We start from the raw sequence: 21,062 nt of genomic DNA on the forward strand, positions 1-21,062 counted from the left end.
CTTATTAAATATACAGATAAACTACTAAATATTCAAAAATACATTATTGTTATTATTATTATTATTATTATTATTATTATTATTATTATTATGTAAAGGAATATTTTCATTCCTTTAATACATATATATATCAGATATTTATAAAGTAGCAACCTGAGACTTTTGCTAGCTTACTAGCTCGCTAAAGTTGTCAATAAATTACAAAATATCTGAGATTTATTTATTATTTATAGGTTTTTGTTTAGTTTTTTATTTATATTAATATAAATCAATTAGATTTCATTCTTATATTGCATTCTTGTTTTACTTTCATTGTGCATATATTGTTACCGGTGTAGATCTGTTAATGATCTCGAGAGAGACAGAGCATTGAACTCTCACAACCGCACTACCTTGTGCGTTTTTACGATATTAAGTACATATTGAAGTCGAAACTAATCGATTATCTTTTGTTGTTATGACAAAAACTCTCCCCCTCCCAGGGAATTTTTGTTGGGCTAACTTTTGATGTTAAGATTGTTGATGGGGCGAAATCCCCCCGCCCCCCCCCTTCCAGAGGATTTCGCGTCCTGGTATTAGGTATAGAAATTAATTCTTGGCCTTTCTTAAACAAAGAAAATGATTATTCATTGTCTGTTTTGAGAGCAGCCCTCGAGGCCGAAACAGGCCCGCTCTAATAAAGACATATATGTCTAGAGGATGGGGCGAGAAGGGGCCACGGCCCCCATTAGAAAATAAAAGTCAACCAAAAATTATATAGCTATTTCACACATATAATTTATTTGTCACAGTATTCAAGGGCATAATTAATTCAAAATAAAGCAACTTTTTTGAGGGGACAACCCTATTACAGGGAAAAATGTGCTTGCTTTGCACCCCCCCTTGAAAAAATAGCTTGGTTACCCCTGCCTGAGAAAAACCCTGCGGACGTTCATGAATAAAAAAAAATAAACGCGAAATATATATATCTGCAAAATGAATTAAACGCAACATCAATAACTGCGACAAGAAATAAGCGCGAAATCAATAACAGCGAAACGGAATAAGCAAAAAAATCAATAAATGCAAACTGTAATAAGTGCCAAATTAATCATCGCGAAAAGAAATACGCGCGAAATTAATGATCGAGGAAAGAATACTCTATTTTTTAAAACACTTTTAGTTTCTGGATATCTATTTGGGGATTTTCTTTACGCTGAGATTAAAAGCGACAAGGATGTAAAAGCACGTACGAGGGAATATCCCGAAGCAGCAATGTGATCACGTAACAAAGGAAGAAAACCTCAACAACCGACTACGAATCGAAATAATGCTCCGACCATCAATCCACGACACTCCAGCGCCTGTGGTTACAGCCGCAGCATCAACACCTAATGCGCGGCTTTGTCGAGATTAGTTCGAAATAAAGGCATCGGCGATTCCACCTATTTCGCCTGATTGCGATGCCTGCTTATCGTCCCGACGTGCTCGAAGAAGCTGGCGCCTGGGTGTAACTGTACTTCTGCTAGCGATGTGTGAGTGTGTGCGAGATGCAGACGCGTCCATTGAGACTCTGTCTGCATCTCTCTAAGGGTAGCACTTACAGGTCTTCGATCATGCTGGTATGTAGCACCCTTCAATGTGGTATAATGAAAGGTCATTAAAGGTTAACAACCCCAAAAATGTATGGAGATGAGGAGTGAAGCGTAGTTACGTTTTTCCAGATTCCGTCACAACGTATTTGTTCGAAATTACTTCTTTCTGCCCACCGTAACAGCGAGGCCAATGGAAAGAAATAGTGTTTGATTCATTTGGTTTACTTTACTGCACGCCTTTCTGCCGGTGACCTCCGTGGTGGAGTGGCTAGCACAGCGCGCTACGACGTCAGAAGTCCCAGGTTTGAATTCCGGCCTGGCCCTGGGTGTTCTTTGTGAGTGTCCCTTCATGAATTCCGTCCTCAGTAGTGGGAAATACAATAGGATGAGCACCACTTACAAGTGTAGAAAGTATGAACCCCCCTCAGGCAGATTTGTTTACACTTAAAACTAGCTCAACATGCCCATATGAGCTTTTTGCTCAAGTGTGGAACCCTGTCTAATCCAAGATTTTTGTAAAAATGCCTTCTGGAATTTCTCAGAAAGTATGAACCCCCCTCAGATTGATGAGGCCATACTTACAAAAGGCACTTCTGTGGGATTGTTGTCCATAAATTTGTCAAAAATATGCCCCTCTTGATGGCCACACTTAAAACTAGGCCAGGACACACCTATCCACCCATATTTACTATTTCTGCTTATACAGTGTAACTTAGAATAAACAAAATTCAACAAGACAGGACCAGTCCAAACAAAATTCAACAAGACAGAACAAGAATAGACAAGATTCAACAAGACAGGACACAATATTACAGGTTAGGTCCAGTCCAAACAAAATTCAACAAGACAGAACAAGAATAAACAAAATTCAACAAGACAGGACACAATATTACAGGTTAGGACCAGTCCAAACAAAATTCAACAAGACAGGACAAGAATAAACAAGATTCAACAAGACAGAACAAGAATAGACAAGATTCAACAAGACAGAACAAGAATAGACAAGATTCAACAAGACAGGACACAATATTACAGGTTAGGACCAGTCCAAACAAAATTCAACAAGACAGAACAAGAATAAACAAAATTCAACAAGACAGGACACAATATTACAGGTTAGGACCAGTCCAAACAAAATTCAACAAGACAGAACAAGAATAAACAAAATTCAACAAGACAGGACACAATATTACAGGTTAGGACCAGTCCAAACAAAATTCAACAAGACAGGACAAGAATAAACAAGATTGGACAATTAATAAACAGAAATTTTGAAAGCAAGGTTTTGATTGGTCCGACAAAACTATATAAGCCAGGGCACAGTGCAGATTCTTCACCATTGCTGGATCGGCAGTGGAACCCACAAGTGGGGGGCAGAACCTGAACAGGCTCCACCAAAGTATAGGAGAATTGAAGCATATAATTTGGCGGAATAACCCAAGTAAGGTCATAGAAACAATATACATTGATACAATAAAAGCCAAATTTTTGGCAAAAAGGGGGGGGGGAAAGGGCCTGCAGTGCGGCCAGTTCCACTGCACGGATCAATACTCGGGGCAGTTCCTCAGATTCCCGCCCCGAGGAGCTGCGGCACGGCCAGTTCCACTGCACGGATCAATACTCGGGGCAGTTCCTCAGATTCCTGCCCCGAGGAGTTGTGGGATCAATATTCCCCGCCCGGGCAGTTCTATTCCTGCCAAAGTGGTTCCTAAATACAATATCTCAAGAACTAATTGACATAGAGCTATGCAGTTTTTTTGTCTGCACTGAACCCAACTGATATTTTTTATCCAGTATAGAGTTTTGATTTGAATCCCAAGAAATTTTATATAAATACCAAAGCCAAAAATATTAACACACATACACACACACACACACACACACACAAAGCACAGTGCTGAACCCAACTGATATTTTTTATTCAGTATAAAGTTTTGAATTGAATCCCAAGAAATTGTATATAATAAACAACAACAAAAATGCCAAGTCAAAAATATTGTAATCAATGCAATAAGAATATATCCAGCCCCAATTGGGCCAAGCACCAAAAGATTTGTGACCCAGACAAATGCAGAACTCCCACAAAAATATGCCCCAAATGCAATAGAAAATATAACATGCAATATTTCACATATAAACATAAAGGCACTTGTTCTGCACAGTCATCAACATTGCCCCCACAACCATCCACATCTGGTCTGAAGAGGAAGCATGAAGCACCTGTTAATGCTGGACCTGCAAAGCAGCTATGCTATGCACCTATCCATAGCAGTTTTAATGGCCAATTAAGAGATTATCGGTTTGTATCAGAGCCAAGATGTGGTATTAAGAATTTTTTGAACAATATAAATCCTGATGTGCAGGCAATTCTAAATGCACAAAATGGCTCTTATAAGCTCTCCCTCAAATTGTATACTCAATATAAGAAACCAAATGGCACAAAATTTATACAGCCCCACATAACAGCAACTGTACCTGTATATTCAAATGTAAATTCAGACACAATAATAAGCAGTTTGATAGATCAATTGAACATTAAACACTCTGAATTTGCAGCAAAAGAGTCTGGATGGAGCCTATGCGGCTCTCCACACAGGTTATATGTTAATATTTCTGAATTCAGCCCATTACAAGGTTCTACATATTTGCCATTACCTGATAATATTAAAAACAGAAGAGCCGTGGTTAATATAAAAAATACCGACCAGAAATGCTTTTTGTGGTGTATATTAGCTGCTTTGTTTCCAGTTTCAAGAAATCCTCAGAGAATAAATTATTACAAACAACATGAACATGATTTTGACGATGCAATGGAGGGTTTAGAATATCCAATATCTGTACAGAATATTGATAAATTTGAAAAAAAGGCCCGGGATATTAATGGCAAACAATTATCTATTAATATATTTATTTGTTCCACTGGCCGTGGCAATTGCTCAATAGAACCTCTCAGAATCAGTACATTTGATGATGAATCTGCTATTCCGATTGATCTGCTCTTAATTGAAGGGGATGGCACATATCATTACACTCTGATACATAATCTTGAAGCTTTAGTGAGAACACAACTAGACAAATCCAATACAATATTCAAGTTGTGCAGAAGATGTTTAAGTGTATTTGATGGTCAAAAAATAGTGAAGGGGGTTCGGGAAGTGAATGCAGAAATTGCAAAAAATAAGTTAATTGAACATTTAAAATACTGTAAAAATCATAAACCTGTTCATATGGTGATGCCAATGCCAAGTGAAAATTGCAAATTCAAAAAGTTTGAAGCCTTGTTGGAACACCCAGCATATATTGTCTGTGATTTTGAATCAATCCTCAAATCTCTTGCATCCTGCAATCCAGATCCTGAAGAATCTTCAATTACACCATACCAGCTACATGAACCTTCCAGCTTTTATTATGTGGTTGTACAGGATGGTGTTGTTAGTAAAGAATATTCATACATGGGAGCAGATGCCATCAAAATATTTGCACATAGAATAGAAAATGAGTGCCATGACATAGCATCTAACATCTTATTAAAATCAAAACCCATGTTGCCTTTAACAGAGAAACAGATTGAAGATTTCAACAATGCAGAAAAATGCCCGGTATGTGATTCTGAATTTTCAGATACAAATATCAAGGTGAAACACCATTCTCATACAGATGGTAAATTCTTAATGGCCCTGTGTAATAGCTGTAATATTAAGATCAAGAGACCAAAATTTGTCCCCATATTTTGCCATGGAGCATCCAATTATGATTTTCATCATTTGATCAGATATGAGGGGTTTGACAAGCAGAATTTAAATATTTTAGCTGAAAATGATGAGAAATATATATCTATTAGCAAAATAATTAAAGTTAATGGTGTTCCTATTCACATAAGATTTCTTGATTCTTACAGAATTTTATCTGCTAGCCTGGCCACACTGGCCACTCAATTATCTGATGATCAATTCAAAATTACATGTGCCTTGTTTCCAAATCAGGACCTGAAATTAATTAGGCGGAAGGGTGTATATCCATATGATTATGTTACAGATTTTTCTAAATTTGATGAATGTTCTTTGCCACCACAAGAAGAGTTTTACAGCAAAATCAGAGGATCTGGAATTACTGATGAGGATTATCACCATGCCCAATTGATGTGGAACAATTTAAAATGCCAGACATTTGGTGATTATCACATGGCATATTTGAAACTTGATGTGACCCTCTTAGCTGATATATTGCAGGCATTCAGAAAATCTTCCATGCAAAATTATGGACTGGACCCAGTGTATTTTTACAGTGCCCCGGGCCTAGCATGGGCTGCAATGTTTTTAAACACTAAAATGCCATTGGATCTGATCCAAGATCAAGATATGTATCTGTTTATGGAGAAAGGTATAAGAGGAGGCATGGTGCAATGTTCTCAGAGATATGCCAGAGCAAATAACAAATATATACCTGATTATGATCCAGCACTGCCATCAAATTATATATTGTATGTGGATGCAAACAGCCTCTATGGTCATGCCATGATGCAAAAACTGCCATATGCAGGGCTTGAATGGGTTGAAGATTTTAATATTGAGGATCTTCAGGATTTTGATGATAGTGATTATGGCCTCTTTTTAGAGGTTGATCTGATAATTCCAGATGATTTACACAACAAATTTTCTGATCTGCCCCCAATTCCCGAGGTTCAGTGCTCACCTGGCTCTAAACAGAAGAAGCTCATGATGACACTGGAGCCAAAACAGGGTTATGTCATATATTACAAAAACCTCCAGTTCCTGATGAAACATGGTGTCCAAGTGACCAAAGTTGGAAAAGTTTTGAGGTTCAGGCACTCAGAATGGTTGAAATCATATATTAATACAAATACAGAGCTTCGAACATCTGCAAAAAGCCAATTTGATAAGGCCTTGTTTAAATTGATGGTCAATTCTGTATATGGCAAAACAATTGAAAATGTCAGAAAACATACCGATGTTAAAATAATTACTGACCCCAGCCTGAGCAAAAAATTGGTTGCAAAGCCTAATTTCAATTATAGAAGAATTTATGATGAAAATATGGCACTTTTCAACATGAAAAAAACAAAGATTAAGTTTGATAAACCTATTTATGTAGGGGCTGCAATATTGGAATTGGCCAAATTACATATGTTAATATTGTATTATGATGTGTTGAAACCTTTTTATGGTGATAATATAAAATTGATGTACATGGACACGGATAGTTTTGTTCTTGATATTAAAACAGAAAATGTTTATCAAGATATGGCACAGCCTGAATTGTTTCAATACTTTGATACCAGTGAACATACAGAGATTCAACACCACAACAAAAAAGTGCCTGGCAAGTTAAAAGATGAGACACTTGGTGATGTTATTGTGGAATTTGCTGGGTTAAGTGCCAAGATGTACAGTTTTAAAACATGTAGTGCTGTTGTCAAAAAGGCCAAGGGCATTGGCAAAGTAACTGTGGAAAAAGAGCTCCAATTTGAAGATTATAAAAATTGTCTCAAATCCCAGAGTTTAATCAAAACATCAGAATCCAGAATCCAGAGTGTGGATCACTTATTGACTTCAAATGTTGTAAGAAAAGTGGCTCTGGACCCACATGATGATAAGAGATGCATTTTATCATGTGGCATTCATACTTTACCATGGGGTCATTGTGATTTGAAAAATGGCAATCAATGCCCAATTCCAGAGCATGATTTGAAATAAATAAACATGCCTATGAACTTATTTGGGTTCAAAAAACAAGGTATTATGAACCTGCCAACACCACAACCCTCTTCTGATATGATATCTAAACTGAGTGGCTTGTTAATTATTCATCTGAACAGCATATTTACAGATGTTGATGATGAAACAGGCAAAATATTGTACATATTTAACAATAATTTAAATCATTACCAATTACCTGTAGGTGGGCAATTACAATTTATTACAACCCCTGAGGGTGATGTTAAAATTTCAGTAGGGAGAAATATTTACAGAATTAAGCACTCAAACATGATTTCTGGCACTGTTTATACTGTTTCTGCTGGTGACTGCTTATATATTGAGGTCCCTGGATCTTATGATAAGCTTATACCCTTTTTTATAGAATTAAGAATCAGATACTCTATAATAAATAACTACTAAACAAAATGCCTAATGATATTTTTGGCCATACAAGACATGAAGATCACAGTGATGAGATTTTGATGCTTGATGTCAGAGTCAAGAAATTAAGAAGTGATTTACAAGCTTTACAAACAACACTCAATGCCAGTCTTCAATTAGAAATTACAAATTTGCAATCACAATGCATGGACCCTCTTCTTAAAATTGATTCTGAACTCAAATTGCTGCTTCAGAAATATACTGATTTGGCCACATTGGATAATTTTCAAAGTTTAGAAGAAGCTGTTGCAGCTCTTCAAGCCAAATTTAAGACCCAAGCTAACAACTCTGAGCAATTGAAACAACAATTAGAAGAGCAGATAAATAATGTCCAGACACAACTCCAAACAATTGTCAAAAGCATAAAATCACAAGAAGATTTTGATCTAGTGATTTCCACTCTAAAAGAACAGATTCAGTCACTCCAAATACCTAATCTGGACCCTCTGAATAATGCCATAGCCGAGGTTAAAGAAAAAATTGAGACACTTGAAAATTTTATGAACAATTTGCCATCTTCTGATGCTTTGAATGCAATAACTCGGAGTGTTGCAAATATTAAGCTGCAACTTGAAACATATGAAGATTTTGAAAAAATTCAAAGTTCCATAACCCATCTTGAAGGTACAATAGCAGCAGTGCAAAGTGATTTGGCAAATGTACTAGAATCCAGATTGCCCGGTATTGTAGATACCCTTGTCAGTGTCCAGCAACAAATCACAAAGCTTGAAAACCTCAATACTGAATCTGAACTGTCTCATTTTCATCACTTGATAGATGATATCCAAACAAAACTTGAAATTTTACAACAATCCACACCCTCTCAGGCAGATATAGCCCTGCTCCAAGATGCTATGCAAAATGTGGCTCATGCTTCTGAATTAAATGATGTGAAATTGGCACTTGAATCTTTGCACAATACAGTATCAAATCTGCCCACATCACAGGAACTTAAAAATATTAAGAGAGCAGTGAATAGGATATTGAAATCAGAAGATATCAAAAATATCCAAGCAGAGATCAAACATCTCACTCAGGCAGTGGCCACTCTTCCAACCAATCAACATATTAATGAACTGCATGCCCTGTTTGAGGATATCAGAAGGCAGGTCCATGATCTTACAGCTCAAAATTCAAAATTGGCAGTTGTTGAAAATTTGCAACAAATTGTAGCTAATATCAAGCAACAGCTAGGGACCATGGAATCCAATCAAGCAAATGCTCTGTCTGTTTTTGCCACCCAGCTACAAGAAATTGTGCAACAATACAAGAGACTTGCTGTGGACATAAAAATTAAGCCGGGCCATGATGATGTTGTTAGGACCATCAATGAGCATCTTGAATCTGTAACAAGCAGATTGCTCACAGCAGAAAAAGAAATAACAGGCATAATTGAAAATCCTAAACATACAGTAATTCTTGAATTGTACAGCATCCCCAACAAAGAATATGATTCTCCATTTACACCAGGTGGCAAAATATATATGCTGTCCCCTGCACAATTTTATTACCAATTTTTTGTTGGGGGCACATTGAGACCAATCAAGATCAAATATTGGCTTCAACCACAGGCACACCACTACCCTACCTTATCAATAACAAATGCTGATAACAAAGTGAAAATCACCAGTGTAGAATTGGAGGGTTTTACAGATCCCAATACATTGGAAACAGCATATGTTGAAGATGATGGCTCTTTGGAATTTAAAATACAAATAGGGGACAAATTATATTTAGAAAATCCTGCAGTCTCAGCTGCTGAACACCCTATAGTTGCAATATTCTTGTTTACATATTATGTCTAGACAAATTATTGTTGATGAATTACACAGACAGGCCAGACATAATTTTAAGAAACTCCCAGTAGTTACAAAAAGCATAGATGATTTATGGCAAAGCGACTTGATTGAAATGTCAAGTGGACAGTTGAAAAACTTAGACAAAATCAACAAGGGCTACAAGTATCTACTCACTGTAATAGACACATTTTCAAAATTTGCCTGGGCTGTGCCACTCAAATCCAAGACTGGGGCATGTGTTACAGAAGCCATCAGGACAATCATCAATCAGAGTGGAAGATCCCCGCGCTATTTGCAAACAGATAATGGCAAAGAATTTTATAATTCAGTGTTTCAACAATTTATTAAAAGCCAGGCAATACAACATTATTCGAGTTACAGTGATCTCAAAGCCTCAATTGTAGAGAGATTCAACAGAACTTTAAAAAATCTTATGTATAAACAATTTACACTTCAAGGTAATTATAAATGGATTAATATTCTTCCAGAACTTCTACATAAATATAACAATTCTGTCCATTCTACAATCAACATGAAACCCTCTGAAGTAACTTCATCTGATGAGCAAAAATTGATCAGCACTGTTTATTATCCTAGATATCAGCCAACAACAAGAAAGGCCAAATACAGGGTGGGTGATCAAGTAAGAATCAGTAAATATAAGCACTTATTCAAGAGAGGTTTTACAAGAAACTGGAGCACTGAATTATTTACAGTGGTTCAGGTTAAACCCGGGACCCTTAACACATATATAATAAAGGATCACCGAGGAGAAATTCTCAAAGGCAGGTTCTATGAACAAGAGCTCAGCAAAACTAAACAGCCTGACACATATCTCATAGAAAAAATCATCCGCAGAAAAGGCAACAAATTACTTGTCAAATGGCTAGGACTTCCAGAACACAGCTGGATCGATGCAAACAAAATAATAATATGAACACCTGGGATGTTATAAAGAGGCTCCCAGAACCTGAACAACAGAATAAGAGAAATGGCAAATTGCTACCTGATAATATTAGGTGTCTTATTGTTGGGCCATCTGCTTGTGGTAAAACTACACTAATGGTTGATAATTTTTTATTGGCACCCAACTGGTTAGACTGGAAAAACAGGCACTTGTATATTTTTTCTAAGAGCTTGGAACAATTAAAATATCAGCAGCTGACGAAGCTATATGATGGATTGGATATTGCCACTTTTGAACCAGATGTTAAGCCACTTCATGAATGTCTCGATAATTCTGTTGTTGTGTTTGATGACATTATATTGGATAATCAAAACAAGGTTAGAAACTTTTTTACACAGGGCCGGCACAAAAACATTGATTGCTTCTACCTGGCACAGACTTTTTCAAAAATACCCAAGCAACTGATCCGAGACAACAGGAATTTTATATGTGTATTTCATCAAGACCATACCAACCTCAAACACATACATGATGAATATGTAGGTGGGGACCTGAGCTACAATGATTTTTCCAAGTTTTGCAGCAAGTGCTGGAACCAGGACAGTTATGGGTTTGTCACAATTGATATGACAAGAACACCCAATAGTGGCAAATACAGAAATAAAATCAACAATTTTTTAGACATTGAAACATAAATAAATAACCATGAAAAGGCCAATCATTGATGATCTTAAATTAAGAGATTATCTTGTAAAAAGATTTAAGGGATGGAAATCAGAGAACCGAGGAATTTATGAAAAACACAAACAAACAGAACAGCCTGTAATTGATGCTATTAATAATTTAGGTAAGAATATCAAAACTGTTACAGAGCAAAATCAAAATTTGCTCACAGAGCTTGTACCTGTAGCTGCAAGGAACATATTAGATTATCCATTCACCCCACTTTCAAGTATTCATACACCTAGTCCTATTGCTCCTAGAAGAATTGAGGCTAGTCAGGATCCTATTGAATTGGGTCTTCTTGCTCAAAAATATTTAACCACACCTAAAGACAATAAAGATGAGGTTTTTGGCTTATATGCTGACACAGAGCTTGATGGGAGCATCATACATAGAATTGGCAATTTCAGAGTAACATTTATGGGAGATGATATAATTGTATATTCAGAATCTCGACTTGGAGAAAAAGGTGCTTTTGTTAAGTACTCCGGAACACCTGGATTGTGGGAACTGATGACTAGGAAAAGGCCTGGCAGCTATACAGATCAAGATTATGAGGATTACAAAGAAATATTAATAAAATCAGATGCTCTATACCAGAACAATGATCCCACACAAAAAAGAGTCAAGTCGAGCAGTGGGGCAAAATACAATAATTTAATCAAGCCCATATGGTCACAAATCAAGACTGGCAGTGGAATCAAACAATACAACAACCTGCCTAAAGAATTTGTGTGGGTTGATGATGTCAGGAAACTTGTAGATAGGTTATTGGTGATAGCTGGGGAGGAAAATGCTGGCAACAACAATTTTTACAATGAAAAGGTTGGAATTATGGACATGATAAGCACCAAATTGTCTAATTTTATAGTGAATGACACTAAGGGGATTGGATATCTTATAAAAATTATTAATACTCTACCCCCCAAATTTTGGAATATTTCTGAGGGTCGGGGCCTTGTTAATGACATTATAAACAAGCTGCCATTTGAACTACACATTCCAGGCTATCAGTATTGTGGTCCAGGCACAAAATTGGACCATAGATTAAACAGAGGTGATCCTGGTGTTAATCCCCTAGATGCTGCTTGTAGAGACCATGATATTGCATACAACACACATTCTGATCTTGACAAGAGACATGTTGCAGACAAGAAATTAGAAGAGGCTGCATTTGGCAGATTTGTAAGCAAAGATGCATCTTTGAGTGAAAAAATAGCAGCATTGGGTACCACCATAGCTATGAGCACCAAACAAAAATTGGGGTGGGGGTTGTGAATATATATATAATAAACCTACAATGAAGGCCAAGGGTGTTATGTATCAAATACCTTATGCAGGTCTCAAATCTCTTGGGCCTATTGACAGCCTTTTAACTAAAAAGCAGCGCAAGAAAAAAAAATCTTGTATTGCCAAGGGTCATGGAATGAAATTGTTGCTTAGCACCCCCCCAATTAAAAAAAATACAGCAATCAAGAAAAAAATCACATGTGGGGGGATTTATATTTACCATCCCTGCTATCTTAGCTGCTCTCGGGGCTGTTGGGAGCTTGGCTGGGGGATCAGCTGCCATAGCAAAAACAGTAATAGATGCCAAGAAAAATAGGGCAGAATTAGATGAGCAGAAGCGCCATAACCTGGCCATTGAGAAACAAGGCAAAGGTATTAAAAGAGCCATGAATAAGTTTAAAAAAAACAAGAGCCGCTTACAAGCCAAGATATTTAAGCTTTAATCAAGCCACTGGGCATCAAACATTTTAGAGGTGTGTACATGTCTGATTCTTTGCCAGAACAACCACTCAACAAAGAGTGTGGCATTGTTAATTTGGATAAGTACAAAAATCAGGGCACTCACTGGATTTGTTATCTTAAATATTTAAAAAATAAGGCATTTGTGTTTGATTCATTTGGGGGTGTTCCACCTGAAAATTTAATAAAATATCTAAATTCATCTAATCTTTATTACAATAATGCCCGTGTTCAAAACTTCAAAGATGTTAATTGCGGACATTTGTGCTTATCTGTTCTTAGATATATGTCTCAAATAAATAAACCATCAATTGAAGATTTTCAAAAAGCCTTGTGGTATCTGAAACATCATGGGGGTATTTCACCTCACCAGCCAAAATTCAATATTGAAACTCAAATTACATGATGATATTGTATATCCCAAAACAATATCTCTCAGGGCATTTTATGGCATGTACCTGATCCCAAATATTACACACCACAACAACAAAATTGCAGTAGGGGATGAAAAAATTGTCATCACTCCAGGGCAATATAATCTATCCACTCTAAATGCTCAATTACCCAGAGGTGTAGTGTTAAGTCAAAATTCTGTCACTCACAGAGTAGAAATTGTATCTGCTACAGAAACAGTGGATCTGGGTACTATAGGAGAGCTGTTAGGATTTGAGAACAACACAAAACTTGAAGCAGGCATCAAACACACTGCTATGAATATACCTAAATTCTTAGCCATAGAGACTCTGAATATTCACTGTAATGTTGCAGAGGGTATGATCACCAAATCAAATGGCATAGGCTCTCACAAACAAACAGGCATCATTGCAACATTCAAACCTAATTCTGAATTTATGGAGCCTATTATCTACAATCCATCCCCAATATTATATTTTCCTGTGTGCCACAATAGAATAGATTATATTGAATTGATGGTCACTAATGAAAAAGAAGAATTAGTTGATTTTGCTGGAGCCACAACAACTGCAATCATAGAGATTAATATTTAAATAAAAATACATACAAGAAAAAAATGGAAAATATTGAGAGTTATGAGCTACAATCATTCCCCCCAAACAGGAGGACATTTGCAAATTTAAATCAACCCAACACAGAGATTGAGGTTGATCTTGATGTAGGGGATGGATTTATACACCCTCACAGAGCAGATTTATACATCAAATTTGATGTTGTAAAGCTCGATGGAACAGATTATCCGGCAAATTCAAATATAAGATTGGTAGATAATTTTGTGCCTCATCTATTCTCTGAAATTGAGATCAGAAAGCATGGCGTTGTTATAAACAGAGTGGATTATCCCGGCATTACCTCCACAGCTTTGGCCACATTAAAATTATCCAAAACAGAGGCTTCATACTACAAAATCGGTGGATTTGAGGCTGGTGATAAGATATTATCTAAGAACCACACTGTGCTGTTCCCTATGCGCCTATTGCCAGGATTCTTCTCAGATTACAAAGATATTATGTGGAAGGGTGGGTTAAGAATTACATTTAGAAGAGCTGCAAATGATAACAATGCTTTGATGAGGTACAGTGCAATAAACCCCACAGGAGAAGCTCTGCCTGATACCCTACCTGATGCAGGGAAATGCATTATTCAGACTATGGAGTTAAGAATCCCTGTTGTTGAATATGAGGCCAGTTATGCTCTTAAATACAAAGCAGATATAATAAAAAATCCACAGATTCCTCTACAATTTTATACATATCAATGTGTACAGAAGCCCGCAACTGGTTCTTATTATGAATTTGATGCCACAAATTCATTCTCCAGTATTCAATATGACATGCCTGATTTTGTAGTGGTACTGTTTCAGACTGGAAGACACAACAATCAGGAAAAAAATTCAAGTAAATTTGATAACTGCAACATCAAGAACATATATCTTAAAAATGGCAGAAATGAGGTCTTTCCTAGAGAAAATTATAATTTAGACATGTCCAAGGATGATTTCCTCAAATTATATGAGGCATTTTCTTCCTTCAAGAGGGTCACTACAGGCAATACTGACATGTATTACACACCAGATGAATTCAAAGCACAGAGACCCATGTTTGTAATTAACACTTCAAAAAGAAAACAAGTTGTGGTGAATGACAGGACAAACATTAAAATTATCTGTGAATTCCATGAGGCATTACCTGATGACACTATATGTAGTGTTATTCTCATAGGTGAAAAATCATATGTTTATGATGTAAGAAATGAGAGAGTCACGGAGCAATTCTAGAAGAATTATATTATTTTAATACTAGATATACAAGTTGAGCCTGGTGCCCAATTGAACTTAGACCGGAAGTAAATATGTGTGTGTGGGTGTGTCCTGGCCTAGTTTTAAGTGTGGCCATCAAGAGGGGCATATTTTTGACAAATTTATGGACAACAATCCCACAGAAGTGCCTTTTGTAAGTATGGCCTCATCAATCTGAGGGGGGTTCATACTTTCTGAGAAATTCCAGAAGGCATTTTTACAAAAATCTTGGATTAGACAGGGTTCCACACTTGAGCAAAAAGCTCATATGGGCATGTTGAGCTAGTTTTAAGTGTAAACAAATCTGCCTGAGGGGGGTTCATACTTTCTACACTTGTAAGTGGTGCTCATCCTATTGTATTTCCCACTACTGTCCTCGTTCGCGATTAGCCAAAACGTGGCAGAAAGGCGATGTAAAATTAACCAAATCAATCAACTTCGTTTTTCTGCCATTTATGTCTAATCGCGAAGATGATGAGTGATGACATGATGAAATTGATGACACTAACATAGAACACCCATGAAAGGCCGGGATTCGAACACGGGACCCCTGGCGTCGTAACGTGATATGCTAACCACTCCGCCACGAAGGCCGGCTTAATAAGAATTTATTATACTATACCTAAACGGGAACCAACTATTGGAAAAGTGTTTGAATACAATTTGAAATCTATTTGATGGAGGTGACCTATTCGGACATAGTTTTTACCTTGCTAGTGATTTATTCATAATCTGAGAATATAGAGTTCATTAGTACGTATTTTATCTTCGATATGTCAGCATTTTGTTGTCTGTTAATAGCCGATACCGGTATTTTTAACAGAACAAACAAAGGGGAAACATTTGTAATAGAGCTAACGTTGCTTCACCATGTAATATTTTTAGAGTCCTATTAAGTTAGCATTATTTCAAGATGATAAGAAATGGATGTAATAAATGTTCTCGCATTCATTAAGTGTTTGAGCATATTTTAAGATTGTTTCTTTAAAATGATGTTAAATTTTAATATGTGGTATTCAGATGTGTACTACATGTGACAGCCCCTCCGCAGAAAATATTCCTGCTTCTCTCTGCTTGTGCCTCCAGACTTTTTTTCCTGGTGTCGTCAGTGGCTCCTTTACAACACTACTACATCTTCCACAGACAAGAGAACGGTTGGATTCATATGTGGTCATCAGCGTCAACCTTTATAGTTATCACATTTTTTTTAGAAATTCCATTGAAACCACAATCTTCTTCGTGATGTGTCTGGTACTTTTGACTCACCCTATACGCAATTTTTGCATCAACGTAGGAAACAAATGAGGGACGAGATCTAATGACGAGGAATCGACTCGTGACTCATGCGTCGTGTATCTCGATAGCATTCATTTCCGAATGATTGCCATGAGAGGATTGTTGCATGGAGACAATGCCTCCATTATATCTTTGGAAGTGAACGGTATGGATGGATGGATCCATCCTGAGAGAAGAGGATCCTGGGTAACAAAGGCTTTTTTGCTCTCTTCGTCCTTCAGTACTTGGATCGGGTACGCTATAAAAGCTATTATTAAGATATCACTGCAACAATACATGAAGCGTGGGATCTCTTTTCGTTAACAATGCAAGCACAACCCGTAACACTGTATTGAGCCATCAATTTTCAATGCCCCCAACCAAAAACTTATCGAGGCAGCATGAGCTCCTTGTGGGGCACAACAGGGGGCACTCACCTCAGGGCACTCCCGAAAAAAAAACGAGAGATAAAGGTTTTTGCATTTTTTAATTTATTTACTAGCTGATTGCCCAGCGTTGCCTGGGCATTTATTTATCCCAATCTTCTATTAAAGTTGTCCGTGGGAGAAACATGGCGATCTTAAATCCACTCCGCATTACTTAATACACTGTCCTTGTTGATCGTGATCGAGAAAGCAAGTCTCCGTGTGTGTGTGTGTCTCTCTCTCTCTCTCTCTCTCTCTCTCTCTCTCTCTCTCTCTCTCTCTCTCTCTCTCTCTCTCTCTCTCTTTCTCTCAAATGTCATCGTGAATGTCACCAAATAGTCCGAAAACTATGGATTCCACACTAATATCGGTCGTCTTCGATAATTTTTACGTCACCCCATTTCCACCCCACCCCCACTCCTAGGAGTGCCAGGGGTGTCTTGGAGTTGAACGGCATTGGGAGTCTCACTGTTCATCTTAGCGACCCCGAAAACTATTGATTCCACACTAAAATCAGTCGTTTTCGATTATTTTTACATGTCACCCCTTGCCACCCCCACTCCTAGGGGTGCCAGGGGTGTCTTACCCCACAGTATTTCTTTCCAGATTGTACGTCGTATGTGTACCAAGTTTGGTCATCGTGAATGTCACCAATTAGCTTAGCGACTACAAAAACTCTGGATTCGACACTAATCTTGGTCATTTTTGACATTTTAATTTTCACCCCCTCTCACCCCCATCCCGATAGGTGATGAACTTGAAGTGGAACGGTATTAGGAGTGTTGCTATTCATCTTAGCGACCCCGAAAACTATGGATTCCACAGTAATATCGGTCGTTTTCGATTATCTTTGCTTGTCACTCCCTCCCACCCACACCCCTAGGTTTGCCAGAGGTGTCTTACCCCCACAGTATTTCTTTCTAGATTGCAAGTGATACGTGTACCAAGTTTGGTTGAAATCGCTCCAGGCGTTCGAGAGTTTTGCCGGAACACACACACACACATACATCCATTTTTATATATTAGAAGATTAGATTAGATAAGTACTTTGTGAGAGTTTATATGTAAAAATACAAATTTACTCCAGCGTAAAAAGAAAAATTTGATATTAAAATATGTTTTGTTAAATATAAATAATATCACATGATTAATTTACTAGAAATGGAAGCAAATTTAATAATTTTGAAATTTCTATAGCTTTCGCACACTAACCCTGCACCCCCAATACACCTTCATGGCGTGGTGTAAAGCACAGGGGAGGACTTTACTTTTTTTCGCCAACTAACATTTTTTGTTTCCGCCGAGTTTGGGTAAGTTTTCATTTTAAGTCCACTTTATTCACAGATAGACTAATCGGGACTGAACCTACAGTTTAGGATGAGATCCGAAGCACGTGCAAATCCATCTTTTGTTTCAAGTCATTTCGTAGTAACTAATCAATTTCAGCGTATTGCGATATACTCCATAGTGCAATATTTTGTTAATTATCACACTTTATCATGGTGCACACTGGTGGGTTTCAATATTCTTAACATTCAAGCATTGGCGGCGATTGGGTTCCAAAACGGGGGGGGGGGGGGGCAAGAACAGTTACCTTTCCCTTTATACATAAGGTTTAGCATAGTGCGGGGGCAAAAGTAGCAAAAAGCGGTGGTGGTGGTGGAGGGGGCAACCGCCCCACGCTCTCCCTAAACTGTTTTCATGAGATTTTTGTCAAACCCAGGCTTGCTCTGCATGAAGTTTGGCCTACGACTTGTTGTGATAATAATTATTTCCAAAAATACCCCAAAAGACAGCCCAGTAAATTTTTCAAAATTATAGAAAAAATGTTATTCCACACATACTCAGGAACCGAAAATTAGGCGACTGGCGGATTTTGCGGTGTTGCCACATCGGTCCATGTTTTCGGTTTGCATTCCGTCCTTGTAATGCGTTCAAAAATGGCATCAGTATGTGTTGGAAAGATCATGGATGACAACGCTCCATTTTGCTTTGGATGGTGGTTAGTGCTTGGACTAGGTAAACGTTGTCAAGGAACCAGATATTCTCGACGCCATTCGTTTTGTGTTGCAACATCGCATTCCTGCCCAGCCGCCTAGTTTCATAGCCGCGGGAATACTTGCACTTTGAGGATTCTTTACATTCAATTGCTCCTTCTTCGCTGTTTACAATTAGGGGGTTCCGAGACGAAATCAGACGAGATTTAGAACAGCCTGTTTCTCCTTCTTTCCATGAAAATTATTTTATGTTCTCTACCTATCGTGTCAATCGCGAGTACAAATAATGTAATGTACTGATGGGGCAGACATAATGATACATCCATGCCTTTACTCGGACCTCTGGCCTCCAACCGGGTTACGTTAACCAATACGCCACAATAGCCGGCGTGTCGGGAATACGGAAGTTTGCATGTCAAATTCTCGGATTAGTCTCTCTCTCTCTCGAAGGGAAACTCATTCTAGTTTTGAATCTCGAAGTATAAAACTAGAATATTAAAATGCACACATCGGTATGTAAGGGGTGGTCCTTTATGAAGACACCCAACTGTCAAACTCACTTCCACGTACTATACCCTGGACTGCATTTGCAGACTAACAAGACTCTGGCGACTGGACTCACGGCCAGTATAATCCTCTGTAGGGCCTGTGTTGTGTGCTTCTCATTTGTGTTTACGATTATCCTTTCAAGAATTCAACCTACCACCATCCGTCCCCAACTTCGAATCTATGGCAATTACGATGGCGGACAATTGCGACGAAGCTCTTGGTCTCAGCATTATCCGTACTTTTCAGTGAAACGCTTCCTCGTGGCTGCTTAATATGCACCGCTTGGCTTATTATCCCACGAGCATTTCCACCCGCGGCTCACTATCAGATACCACATCAATACAATCGCAATCTCCCACGCCGCTTGTTTCTTTGTTTCCGATTTGTAATTGTTCGCTCTGCAGCCCTCTAATTACCCAAGCATTCTCGCTTAAGCTTTGAACAATGACAGTGTTGCCAGTTACATAGTGTTAGCTGTCACCAGACAGTGCAAGAAACCTTAAACGAGATACATTCAAAGCCAGACCGGCTTGGTAGTTCAATAATCAGAAAAACTGATATGTATGAATGTTGAGAGAAAGTGTGAATGACGAGAGATACCCCCGGAAAAAAAAAAGGATAGTGGTAAAGCAATGGTACGGAATGCCAGAGATTCGGGTTAGTCCTGCATTTCTCGCTGACAATTCTACGGAGATACATTACTGTATAAAATTCGAGAGCGAGACGACAGCTGTGACGCTTAATGCGCGTTTCAAGTCAACCTTCTTTGACGCTAACCTAACCTGGCTGGTAACCCGAGAATACTAATTCAGGAAGTCTACCAGTCAAGAAAAGTCTAGAAGTCAACAGGTAGGTCAAGAAATTATGCTTGTGGTCAAGAATGTTTGCTATTTTATACAGCGTAGTGAATTGACATTGTTATATACCTGTACTGGGATTTGATAAAATTGAATAATTTGAAATCTAAAATTGTATTGAGTTGCAGTTAAGATGTGTTCGCTTTGTTTCTTAAGAATTACATTCTTGTATGCGTGAAGTTTTGTAAAAATATTAAAGTAATATGGTCATTCCCCATCCAGGATGAAGTCTGAAGCATTAATTTTTACATGCATTAATAACACTGGGGAACAGTGAAATTGCGGCACAGTGTTTGAGAGCTAATTTAGGGCGATTTCATGCTGCTGAATAATGATATAATAATATATTTCCTGAATTGGCTCTAATTTATTAAATAAATGCAACTAAACCAAAATGGCGGAAACATAAGACATACATATAAATGAACTTCCAACAACAATTTAATATTTCTTTTTGTGATTACAATCATTCTTATAAAAATAAATTTATATAGGTCTATGATCATAATAATTACGAAAATATGTACACAATGAAGTAACAAACTATGTGAAACGTTTTCTATACGATTTCCTGCTGTATTGCTTTTTAGGACAATCCCTCTGTAAGCTCCAACAGTAGTCGGCCACCGTCCCTGGTACCTTTCTCCCATTATCCTTATACTCTGATGGAACCTTTCTCTCTGTCTTCACTAAAATCACCAAGGTTCTCAGGGAATCTGTCAATGTGGCTATGTAGAAAATGTATCATCACACTCATATTACCTCCCACATTCTCAA

The 21,062-nt window shown here is 37.7% G+C and overlaps 1 protein-coding gene across 8 annotated transcripts in view; it reads left to right on the forward strand.

The window, feature by feature from the left end:
* Positions 1 to 21,062, forward strand: part of LOC145998714 (uncharacterized) — a 372,904-nt gene that overhangs the window by 93,914 nt on the left and 257,928 nt on the right. The window lies entirely within an intron of this gene.

The sequence above is a fragment of the Lepisma saccharinum genome, chromosome 1, assembly GCF_977018435.1.
Source record: "Lepisma saccharinum chromosome 1, izLepSacc3.1, whole genome shotgun sequence".
In the NCBI taxonomy this organism is placed as follows: Eukaryota; Metazoa; Arthropoda; class Insecta; order Zygentoma; family Lepismatidae; genus Lepisma; species Lepisma saccharinum.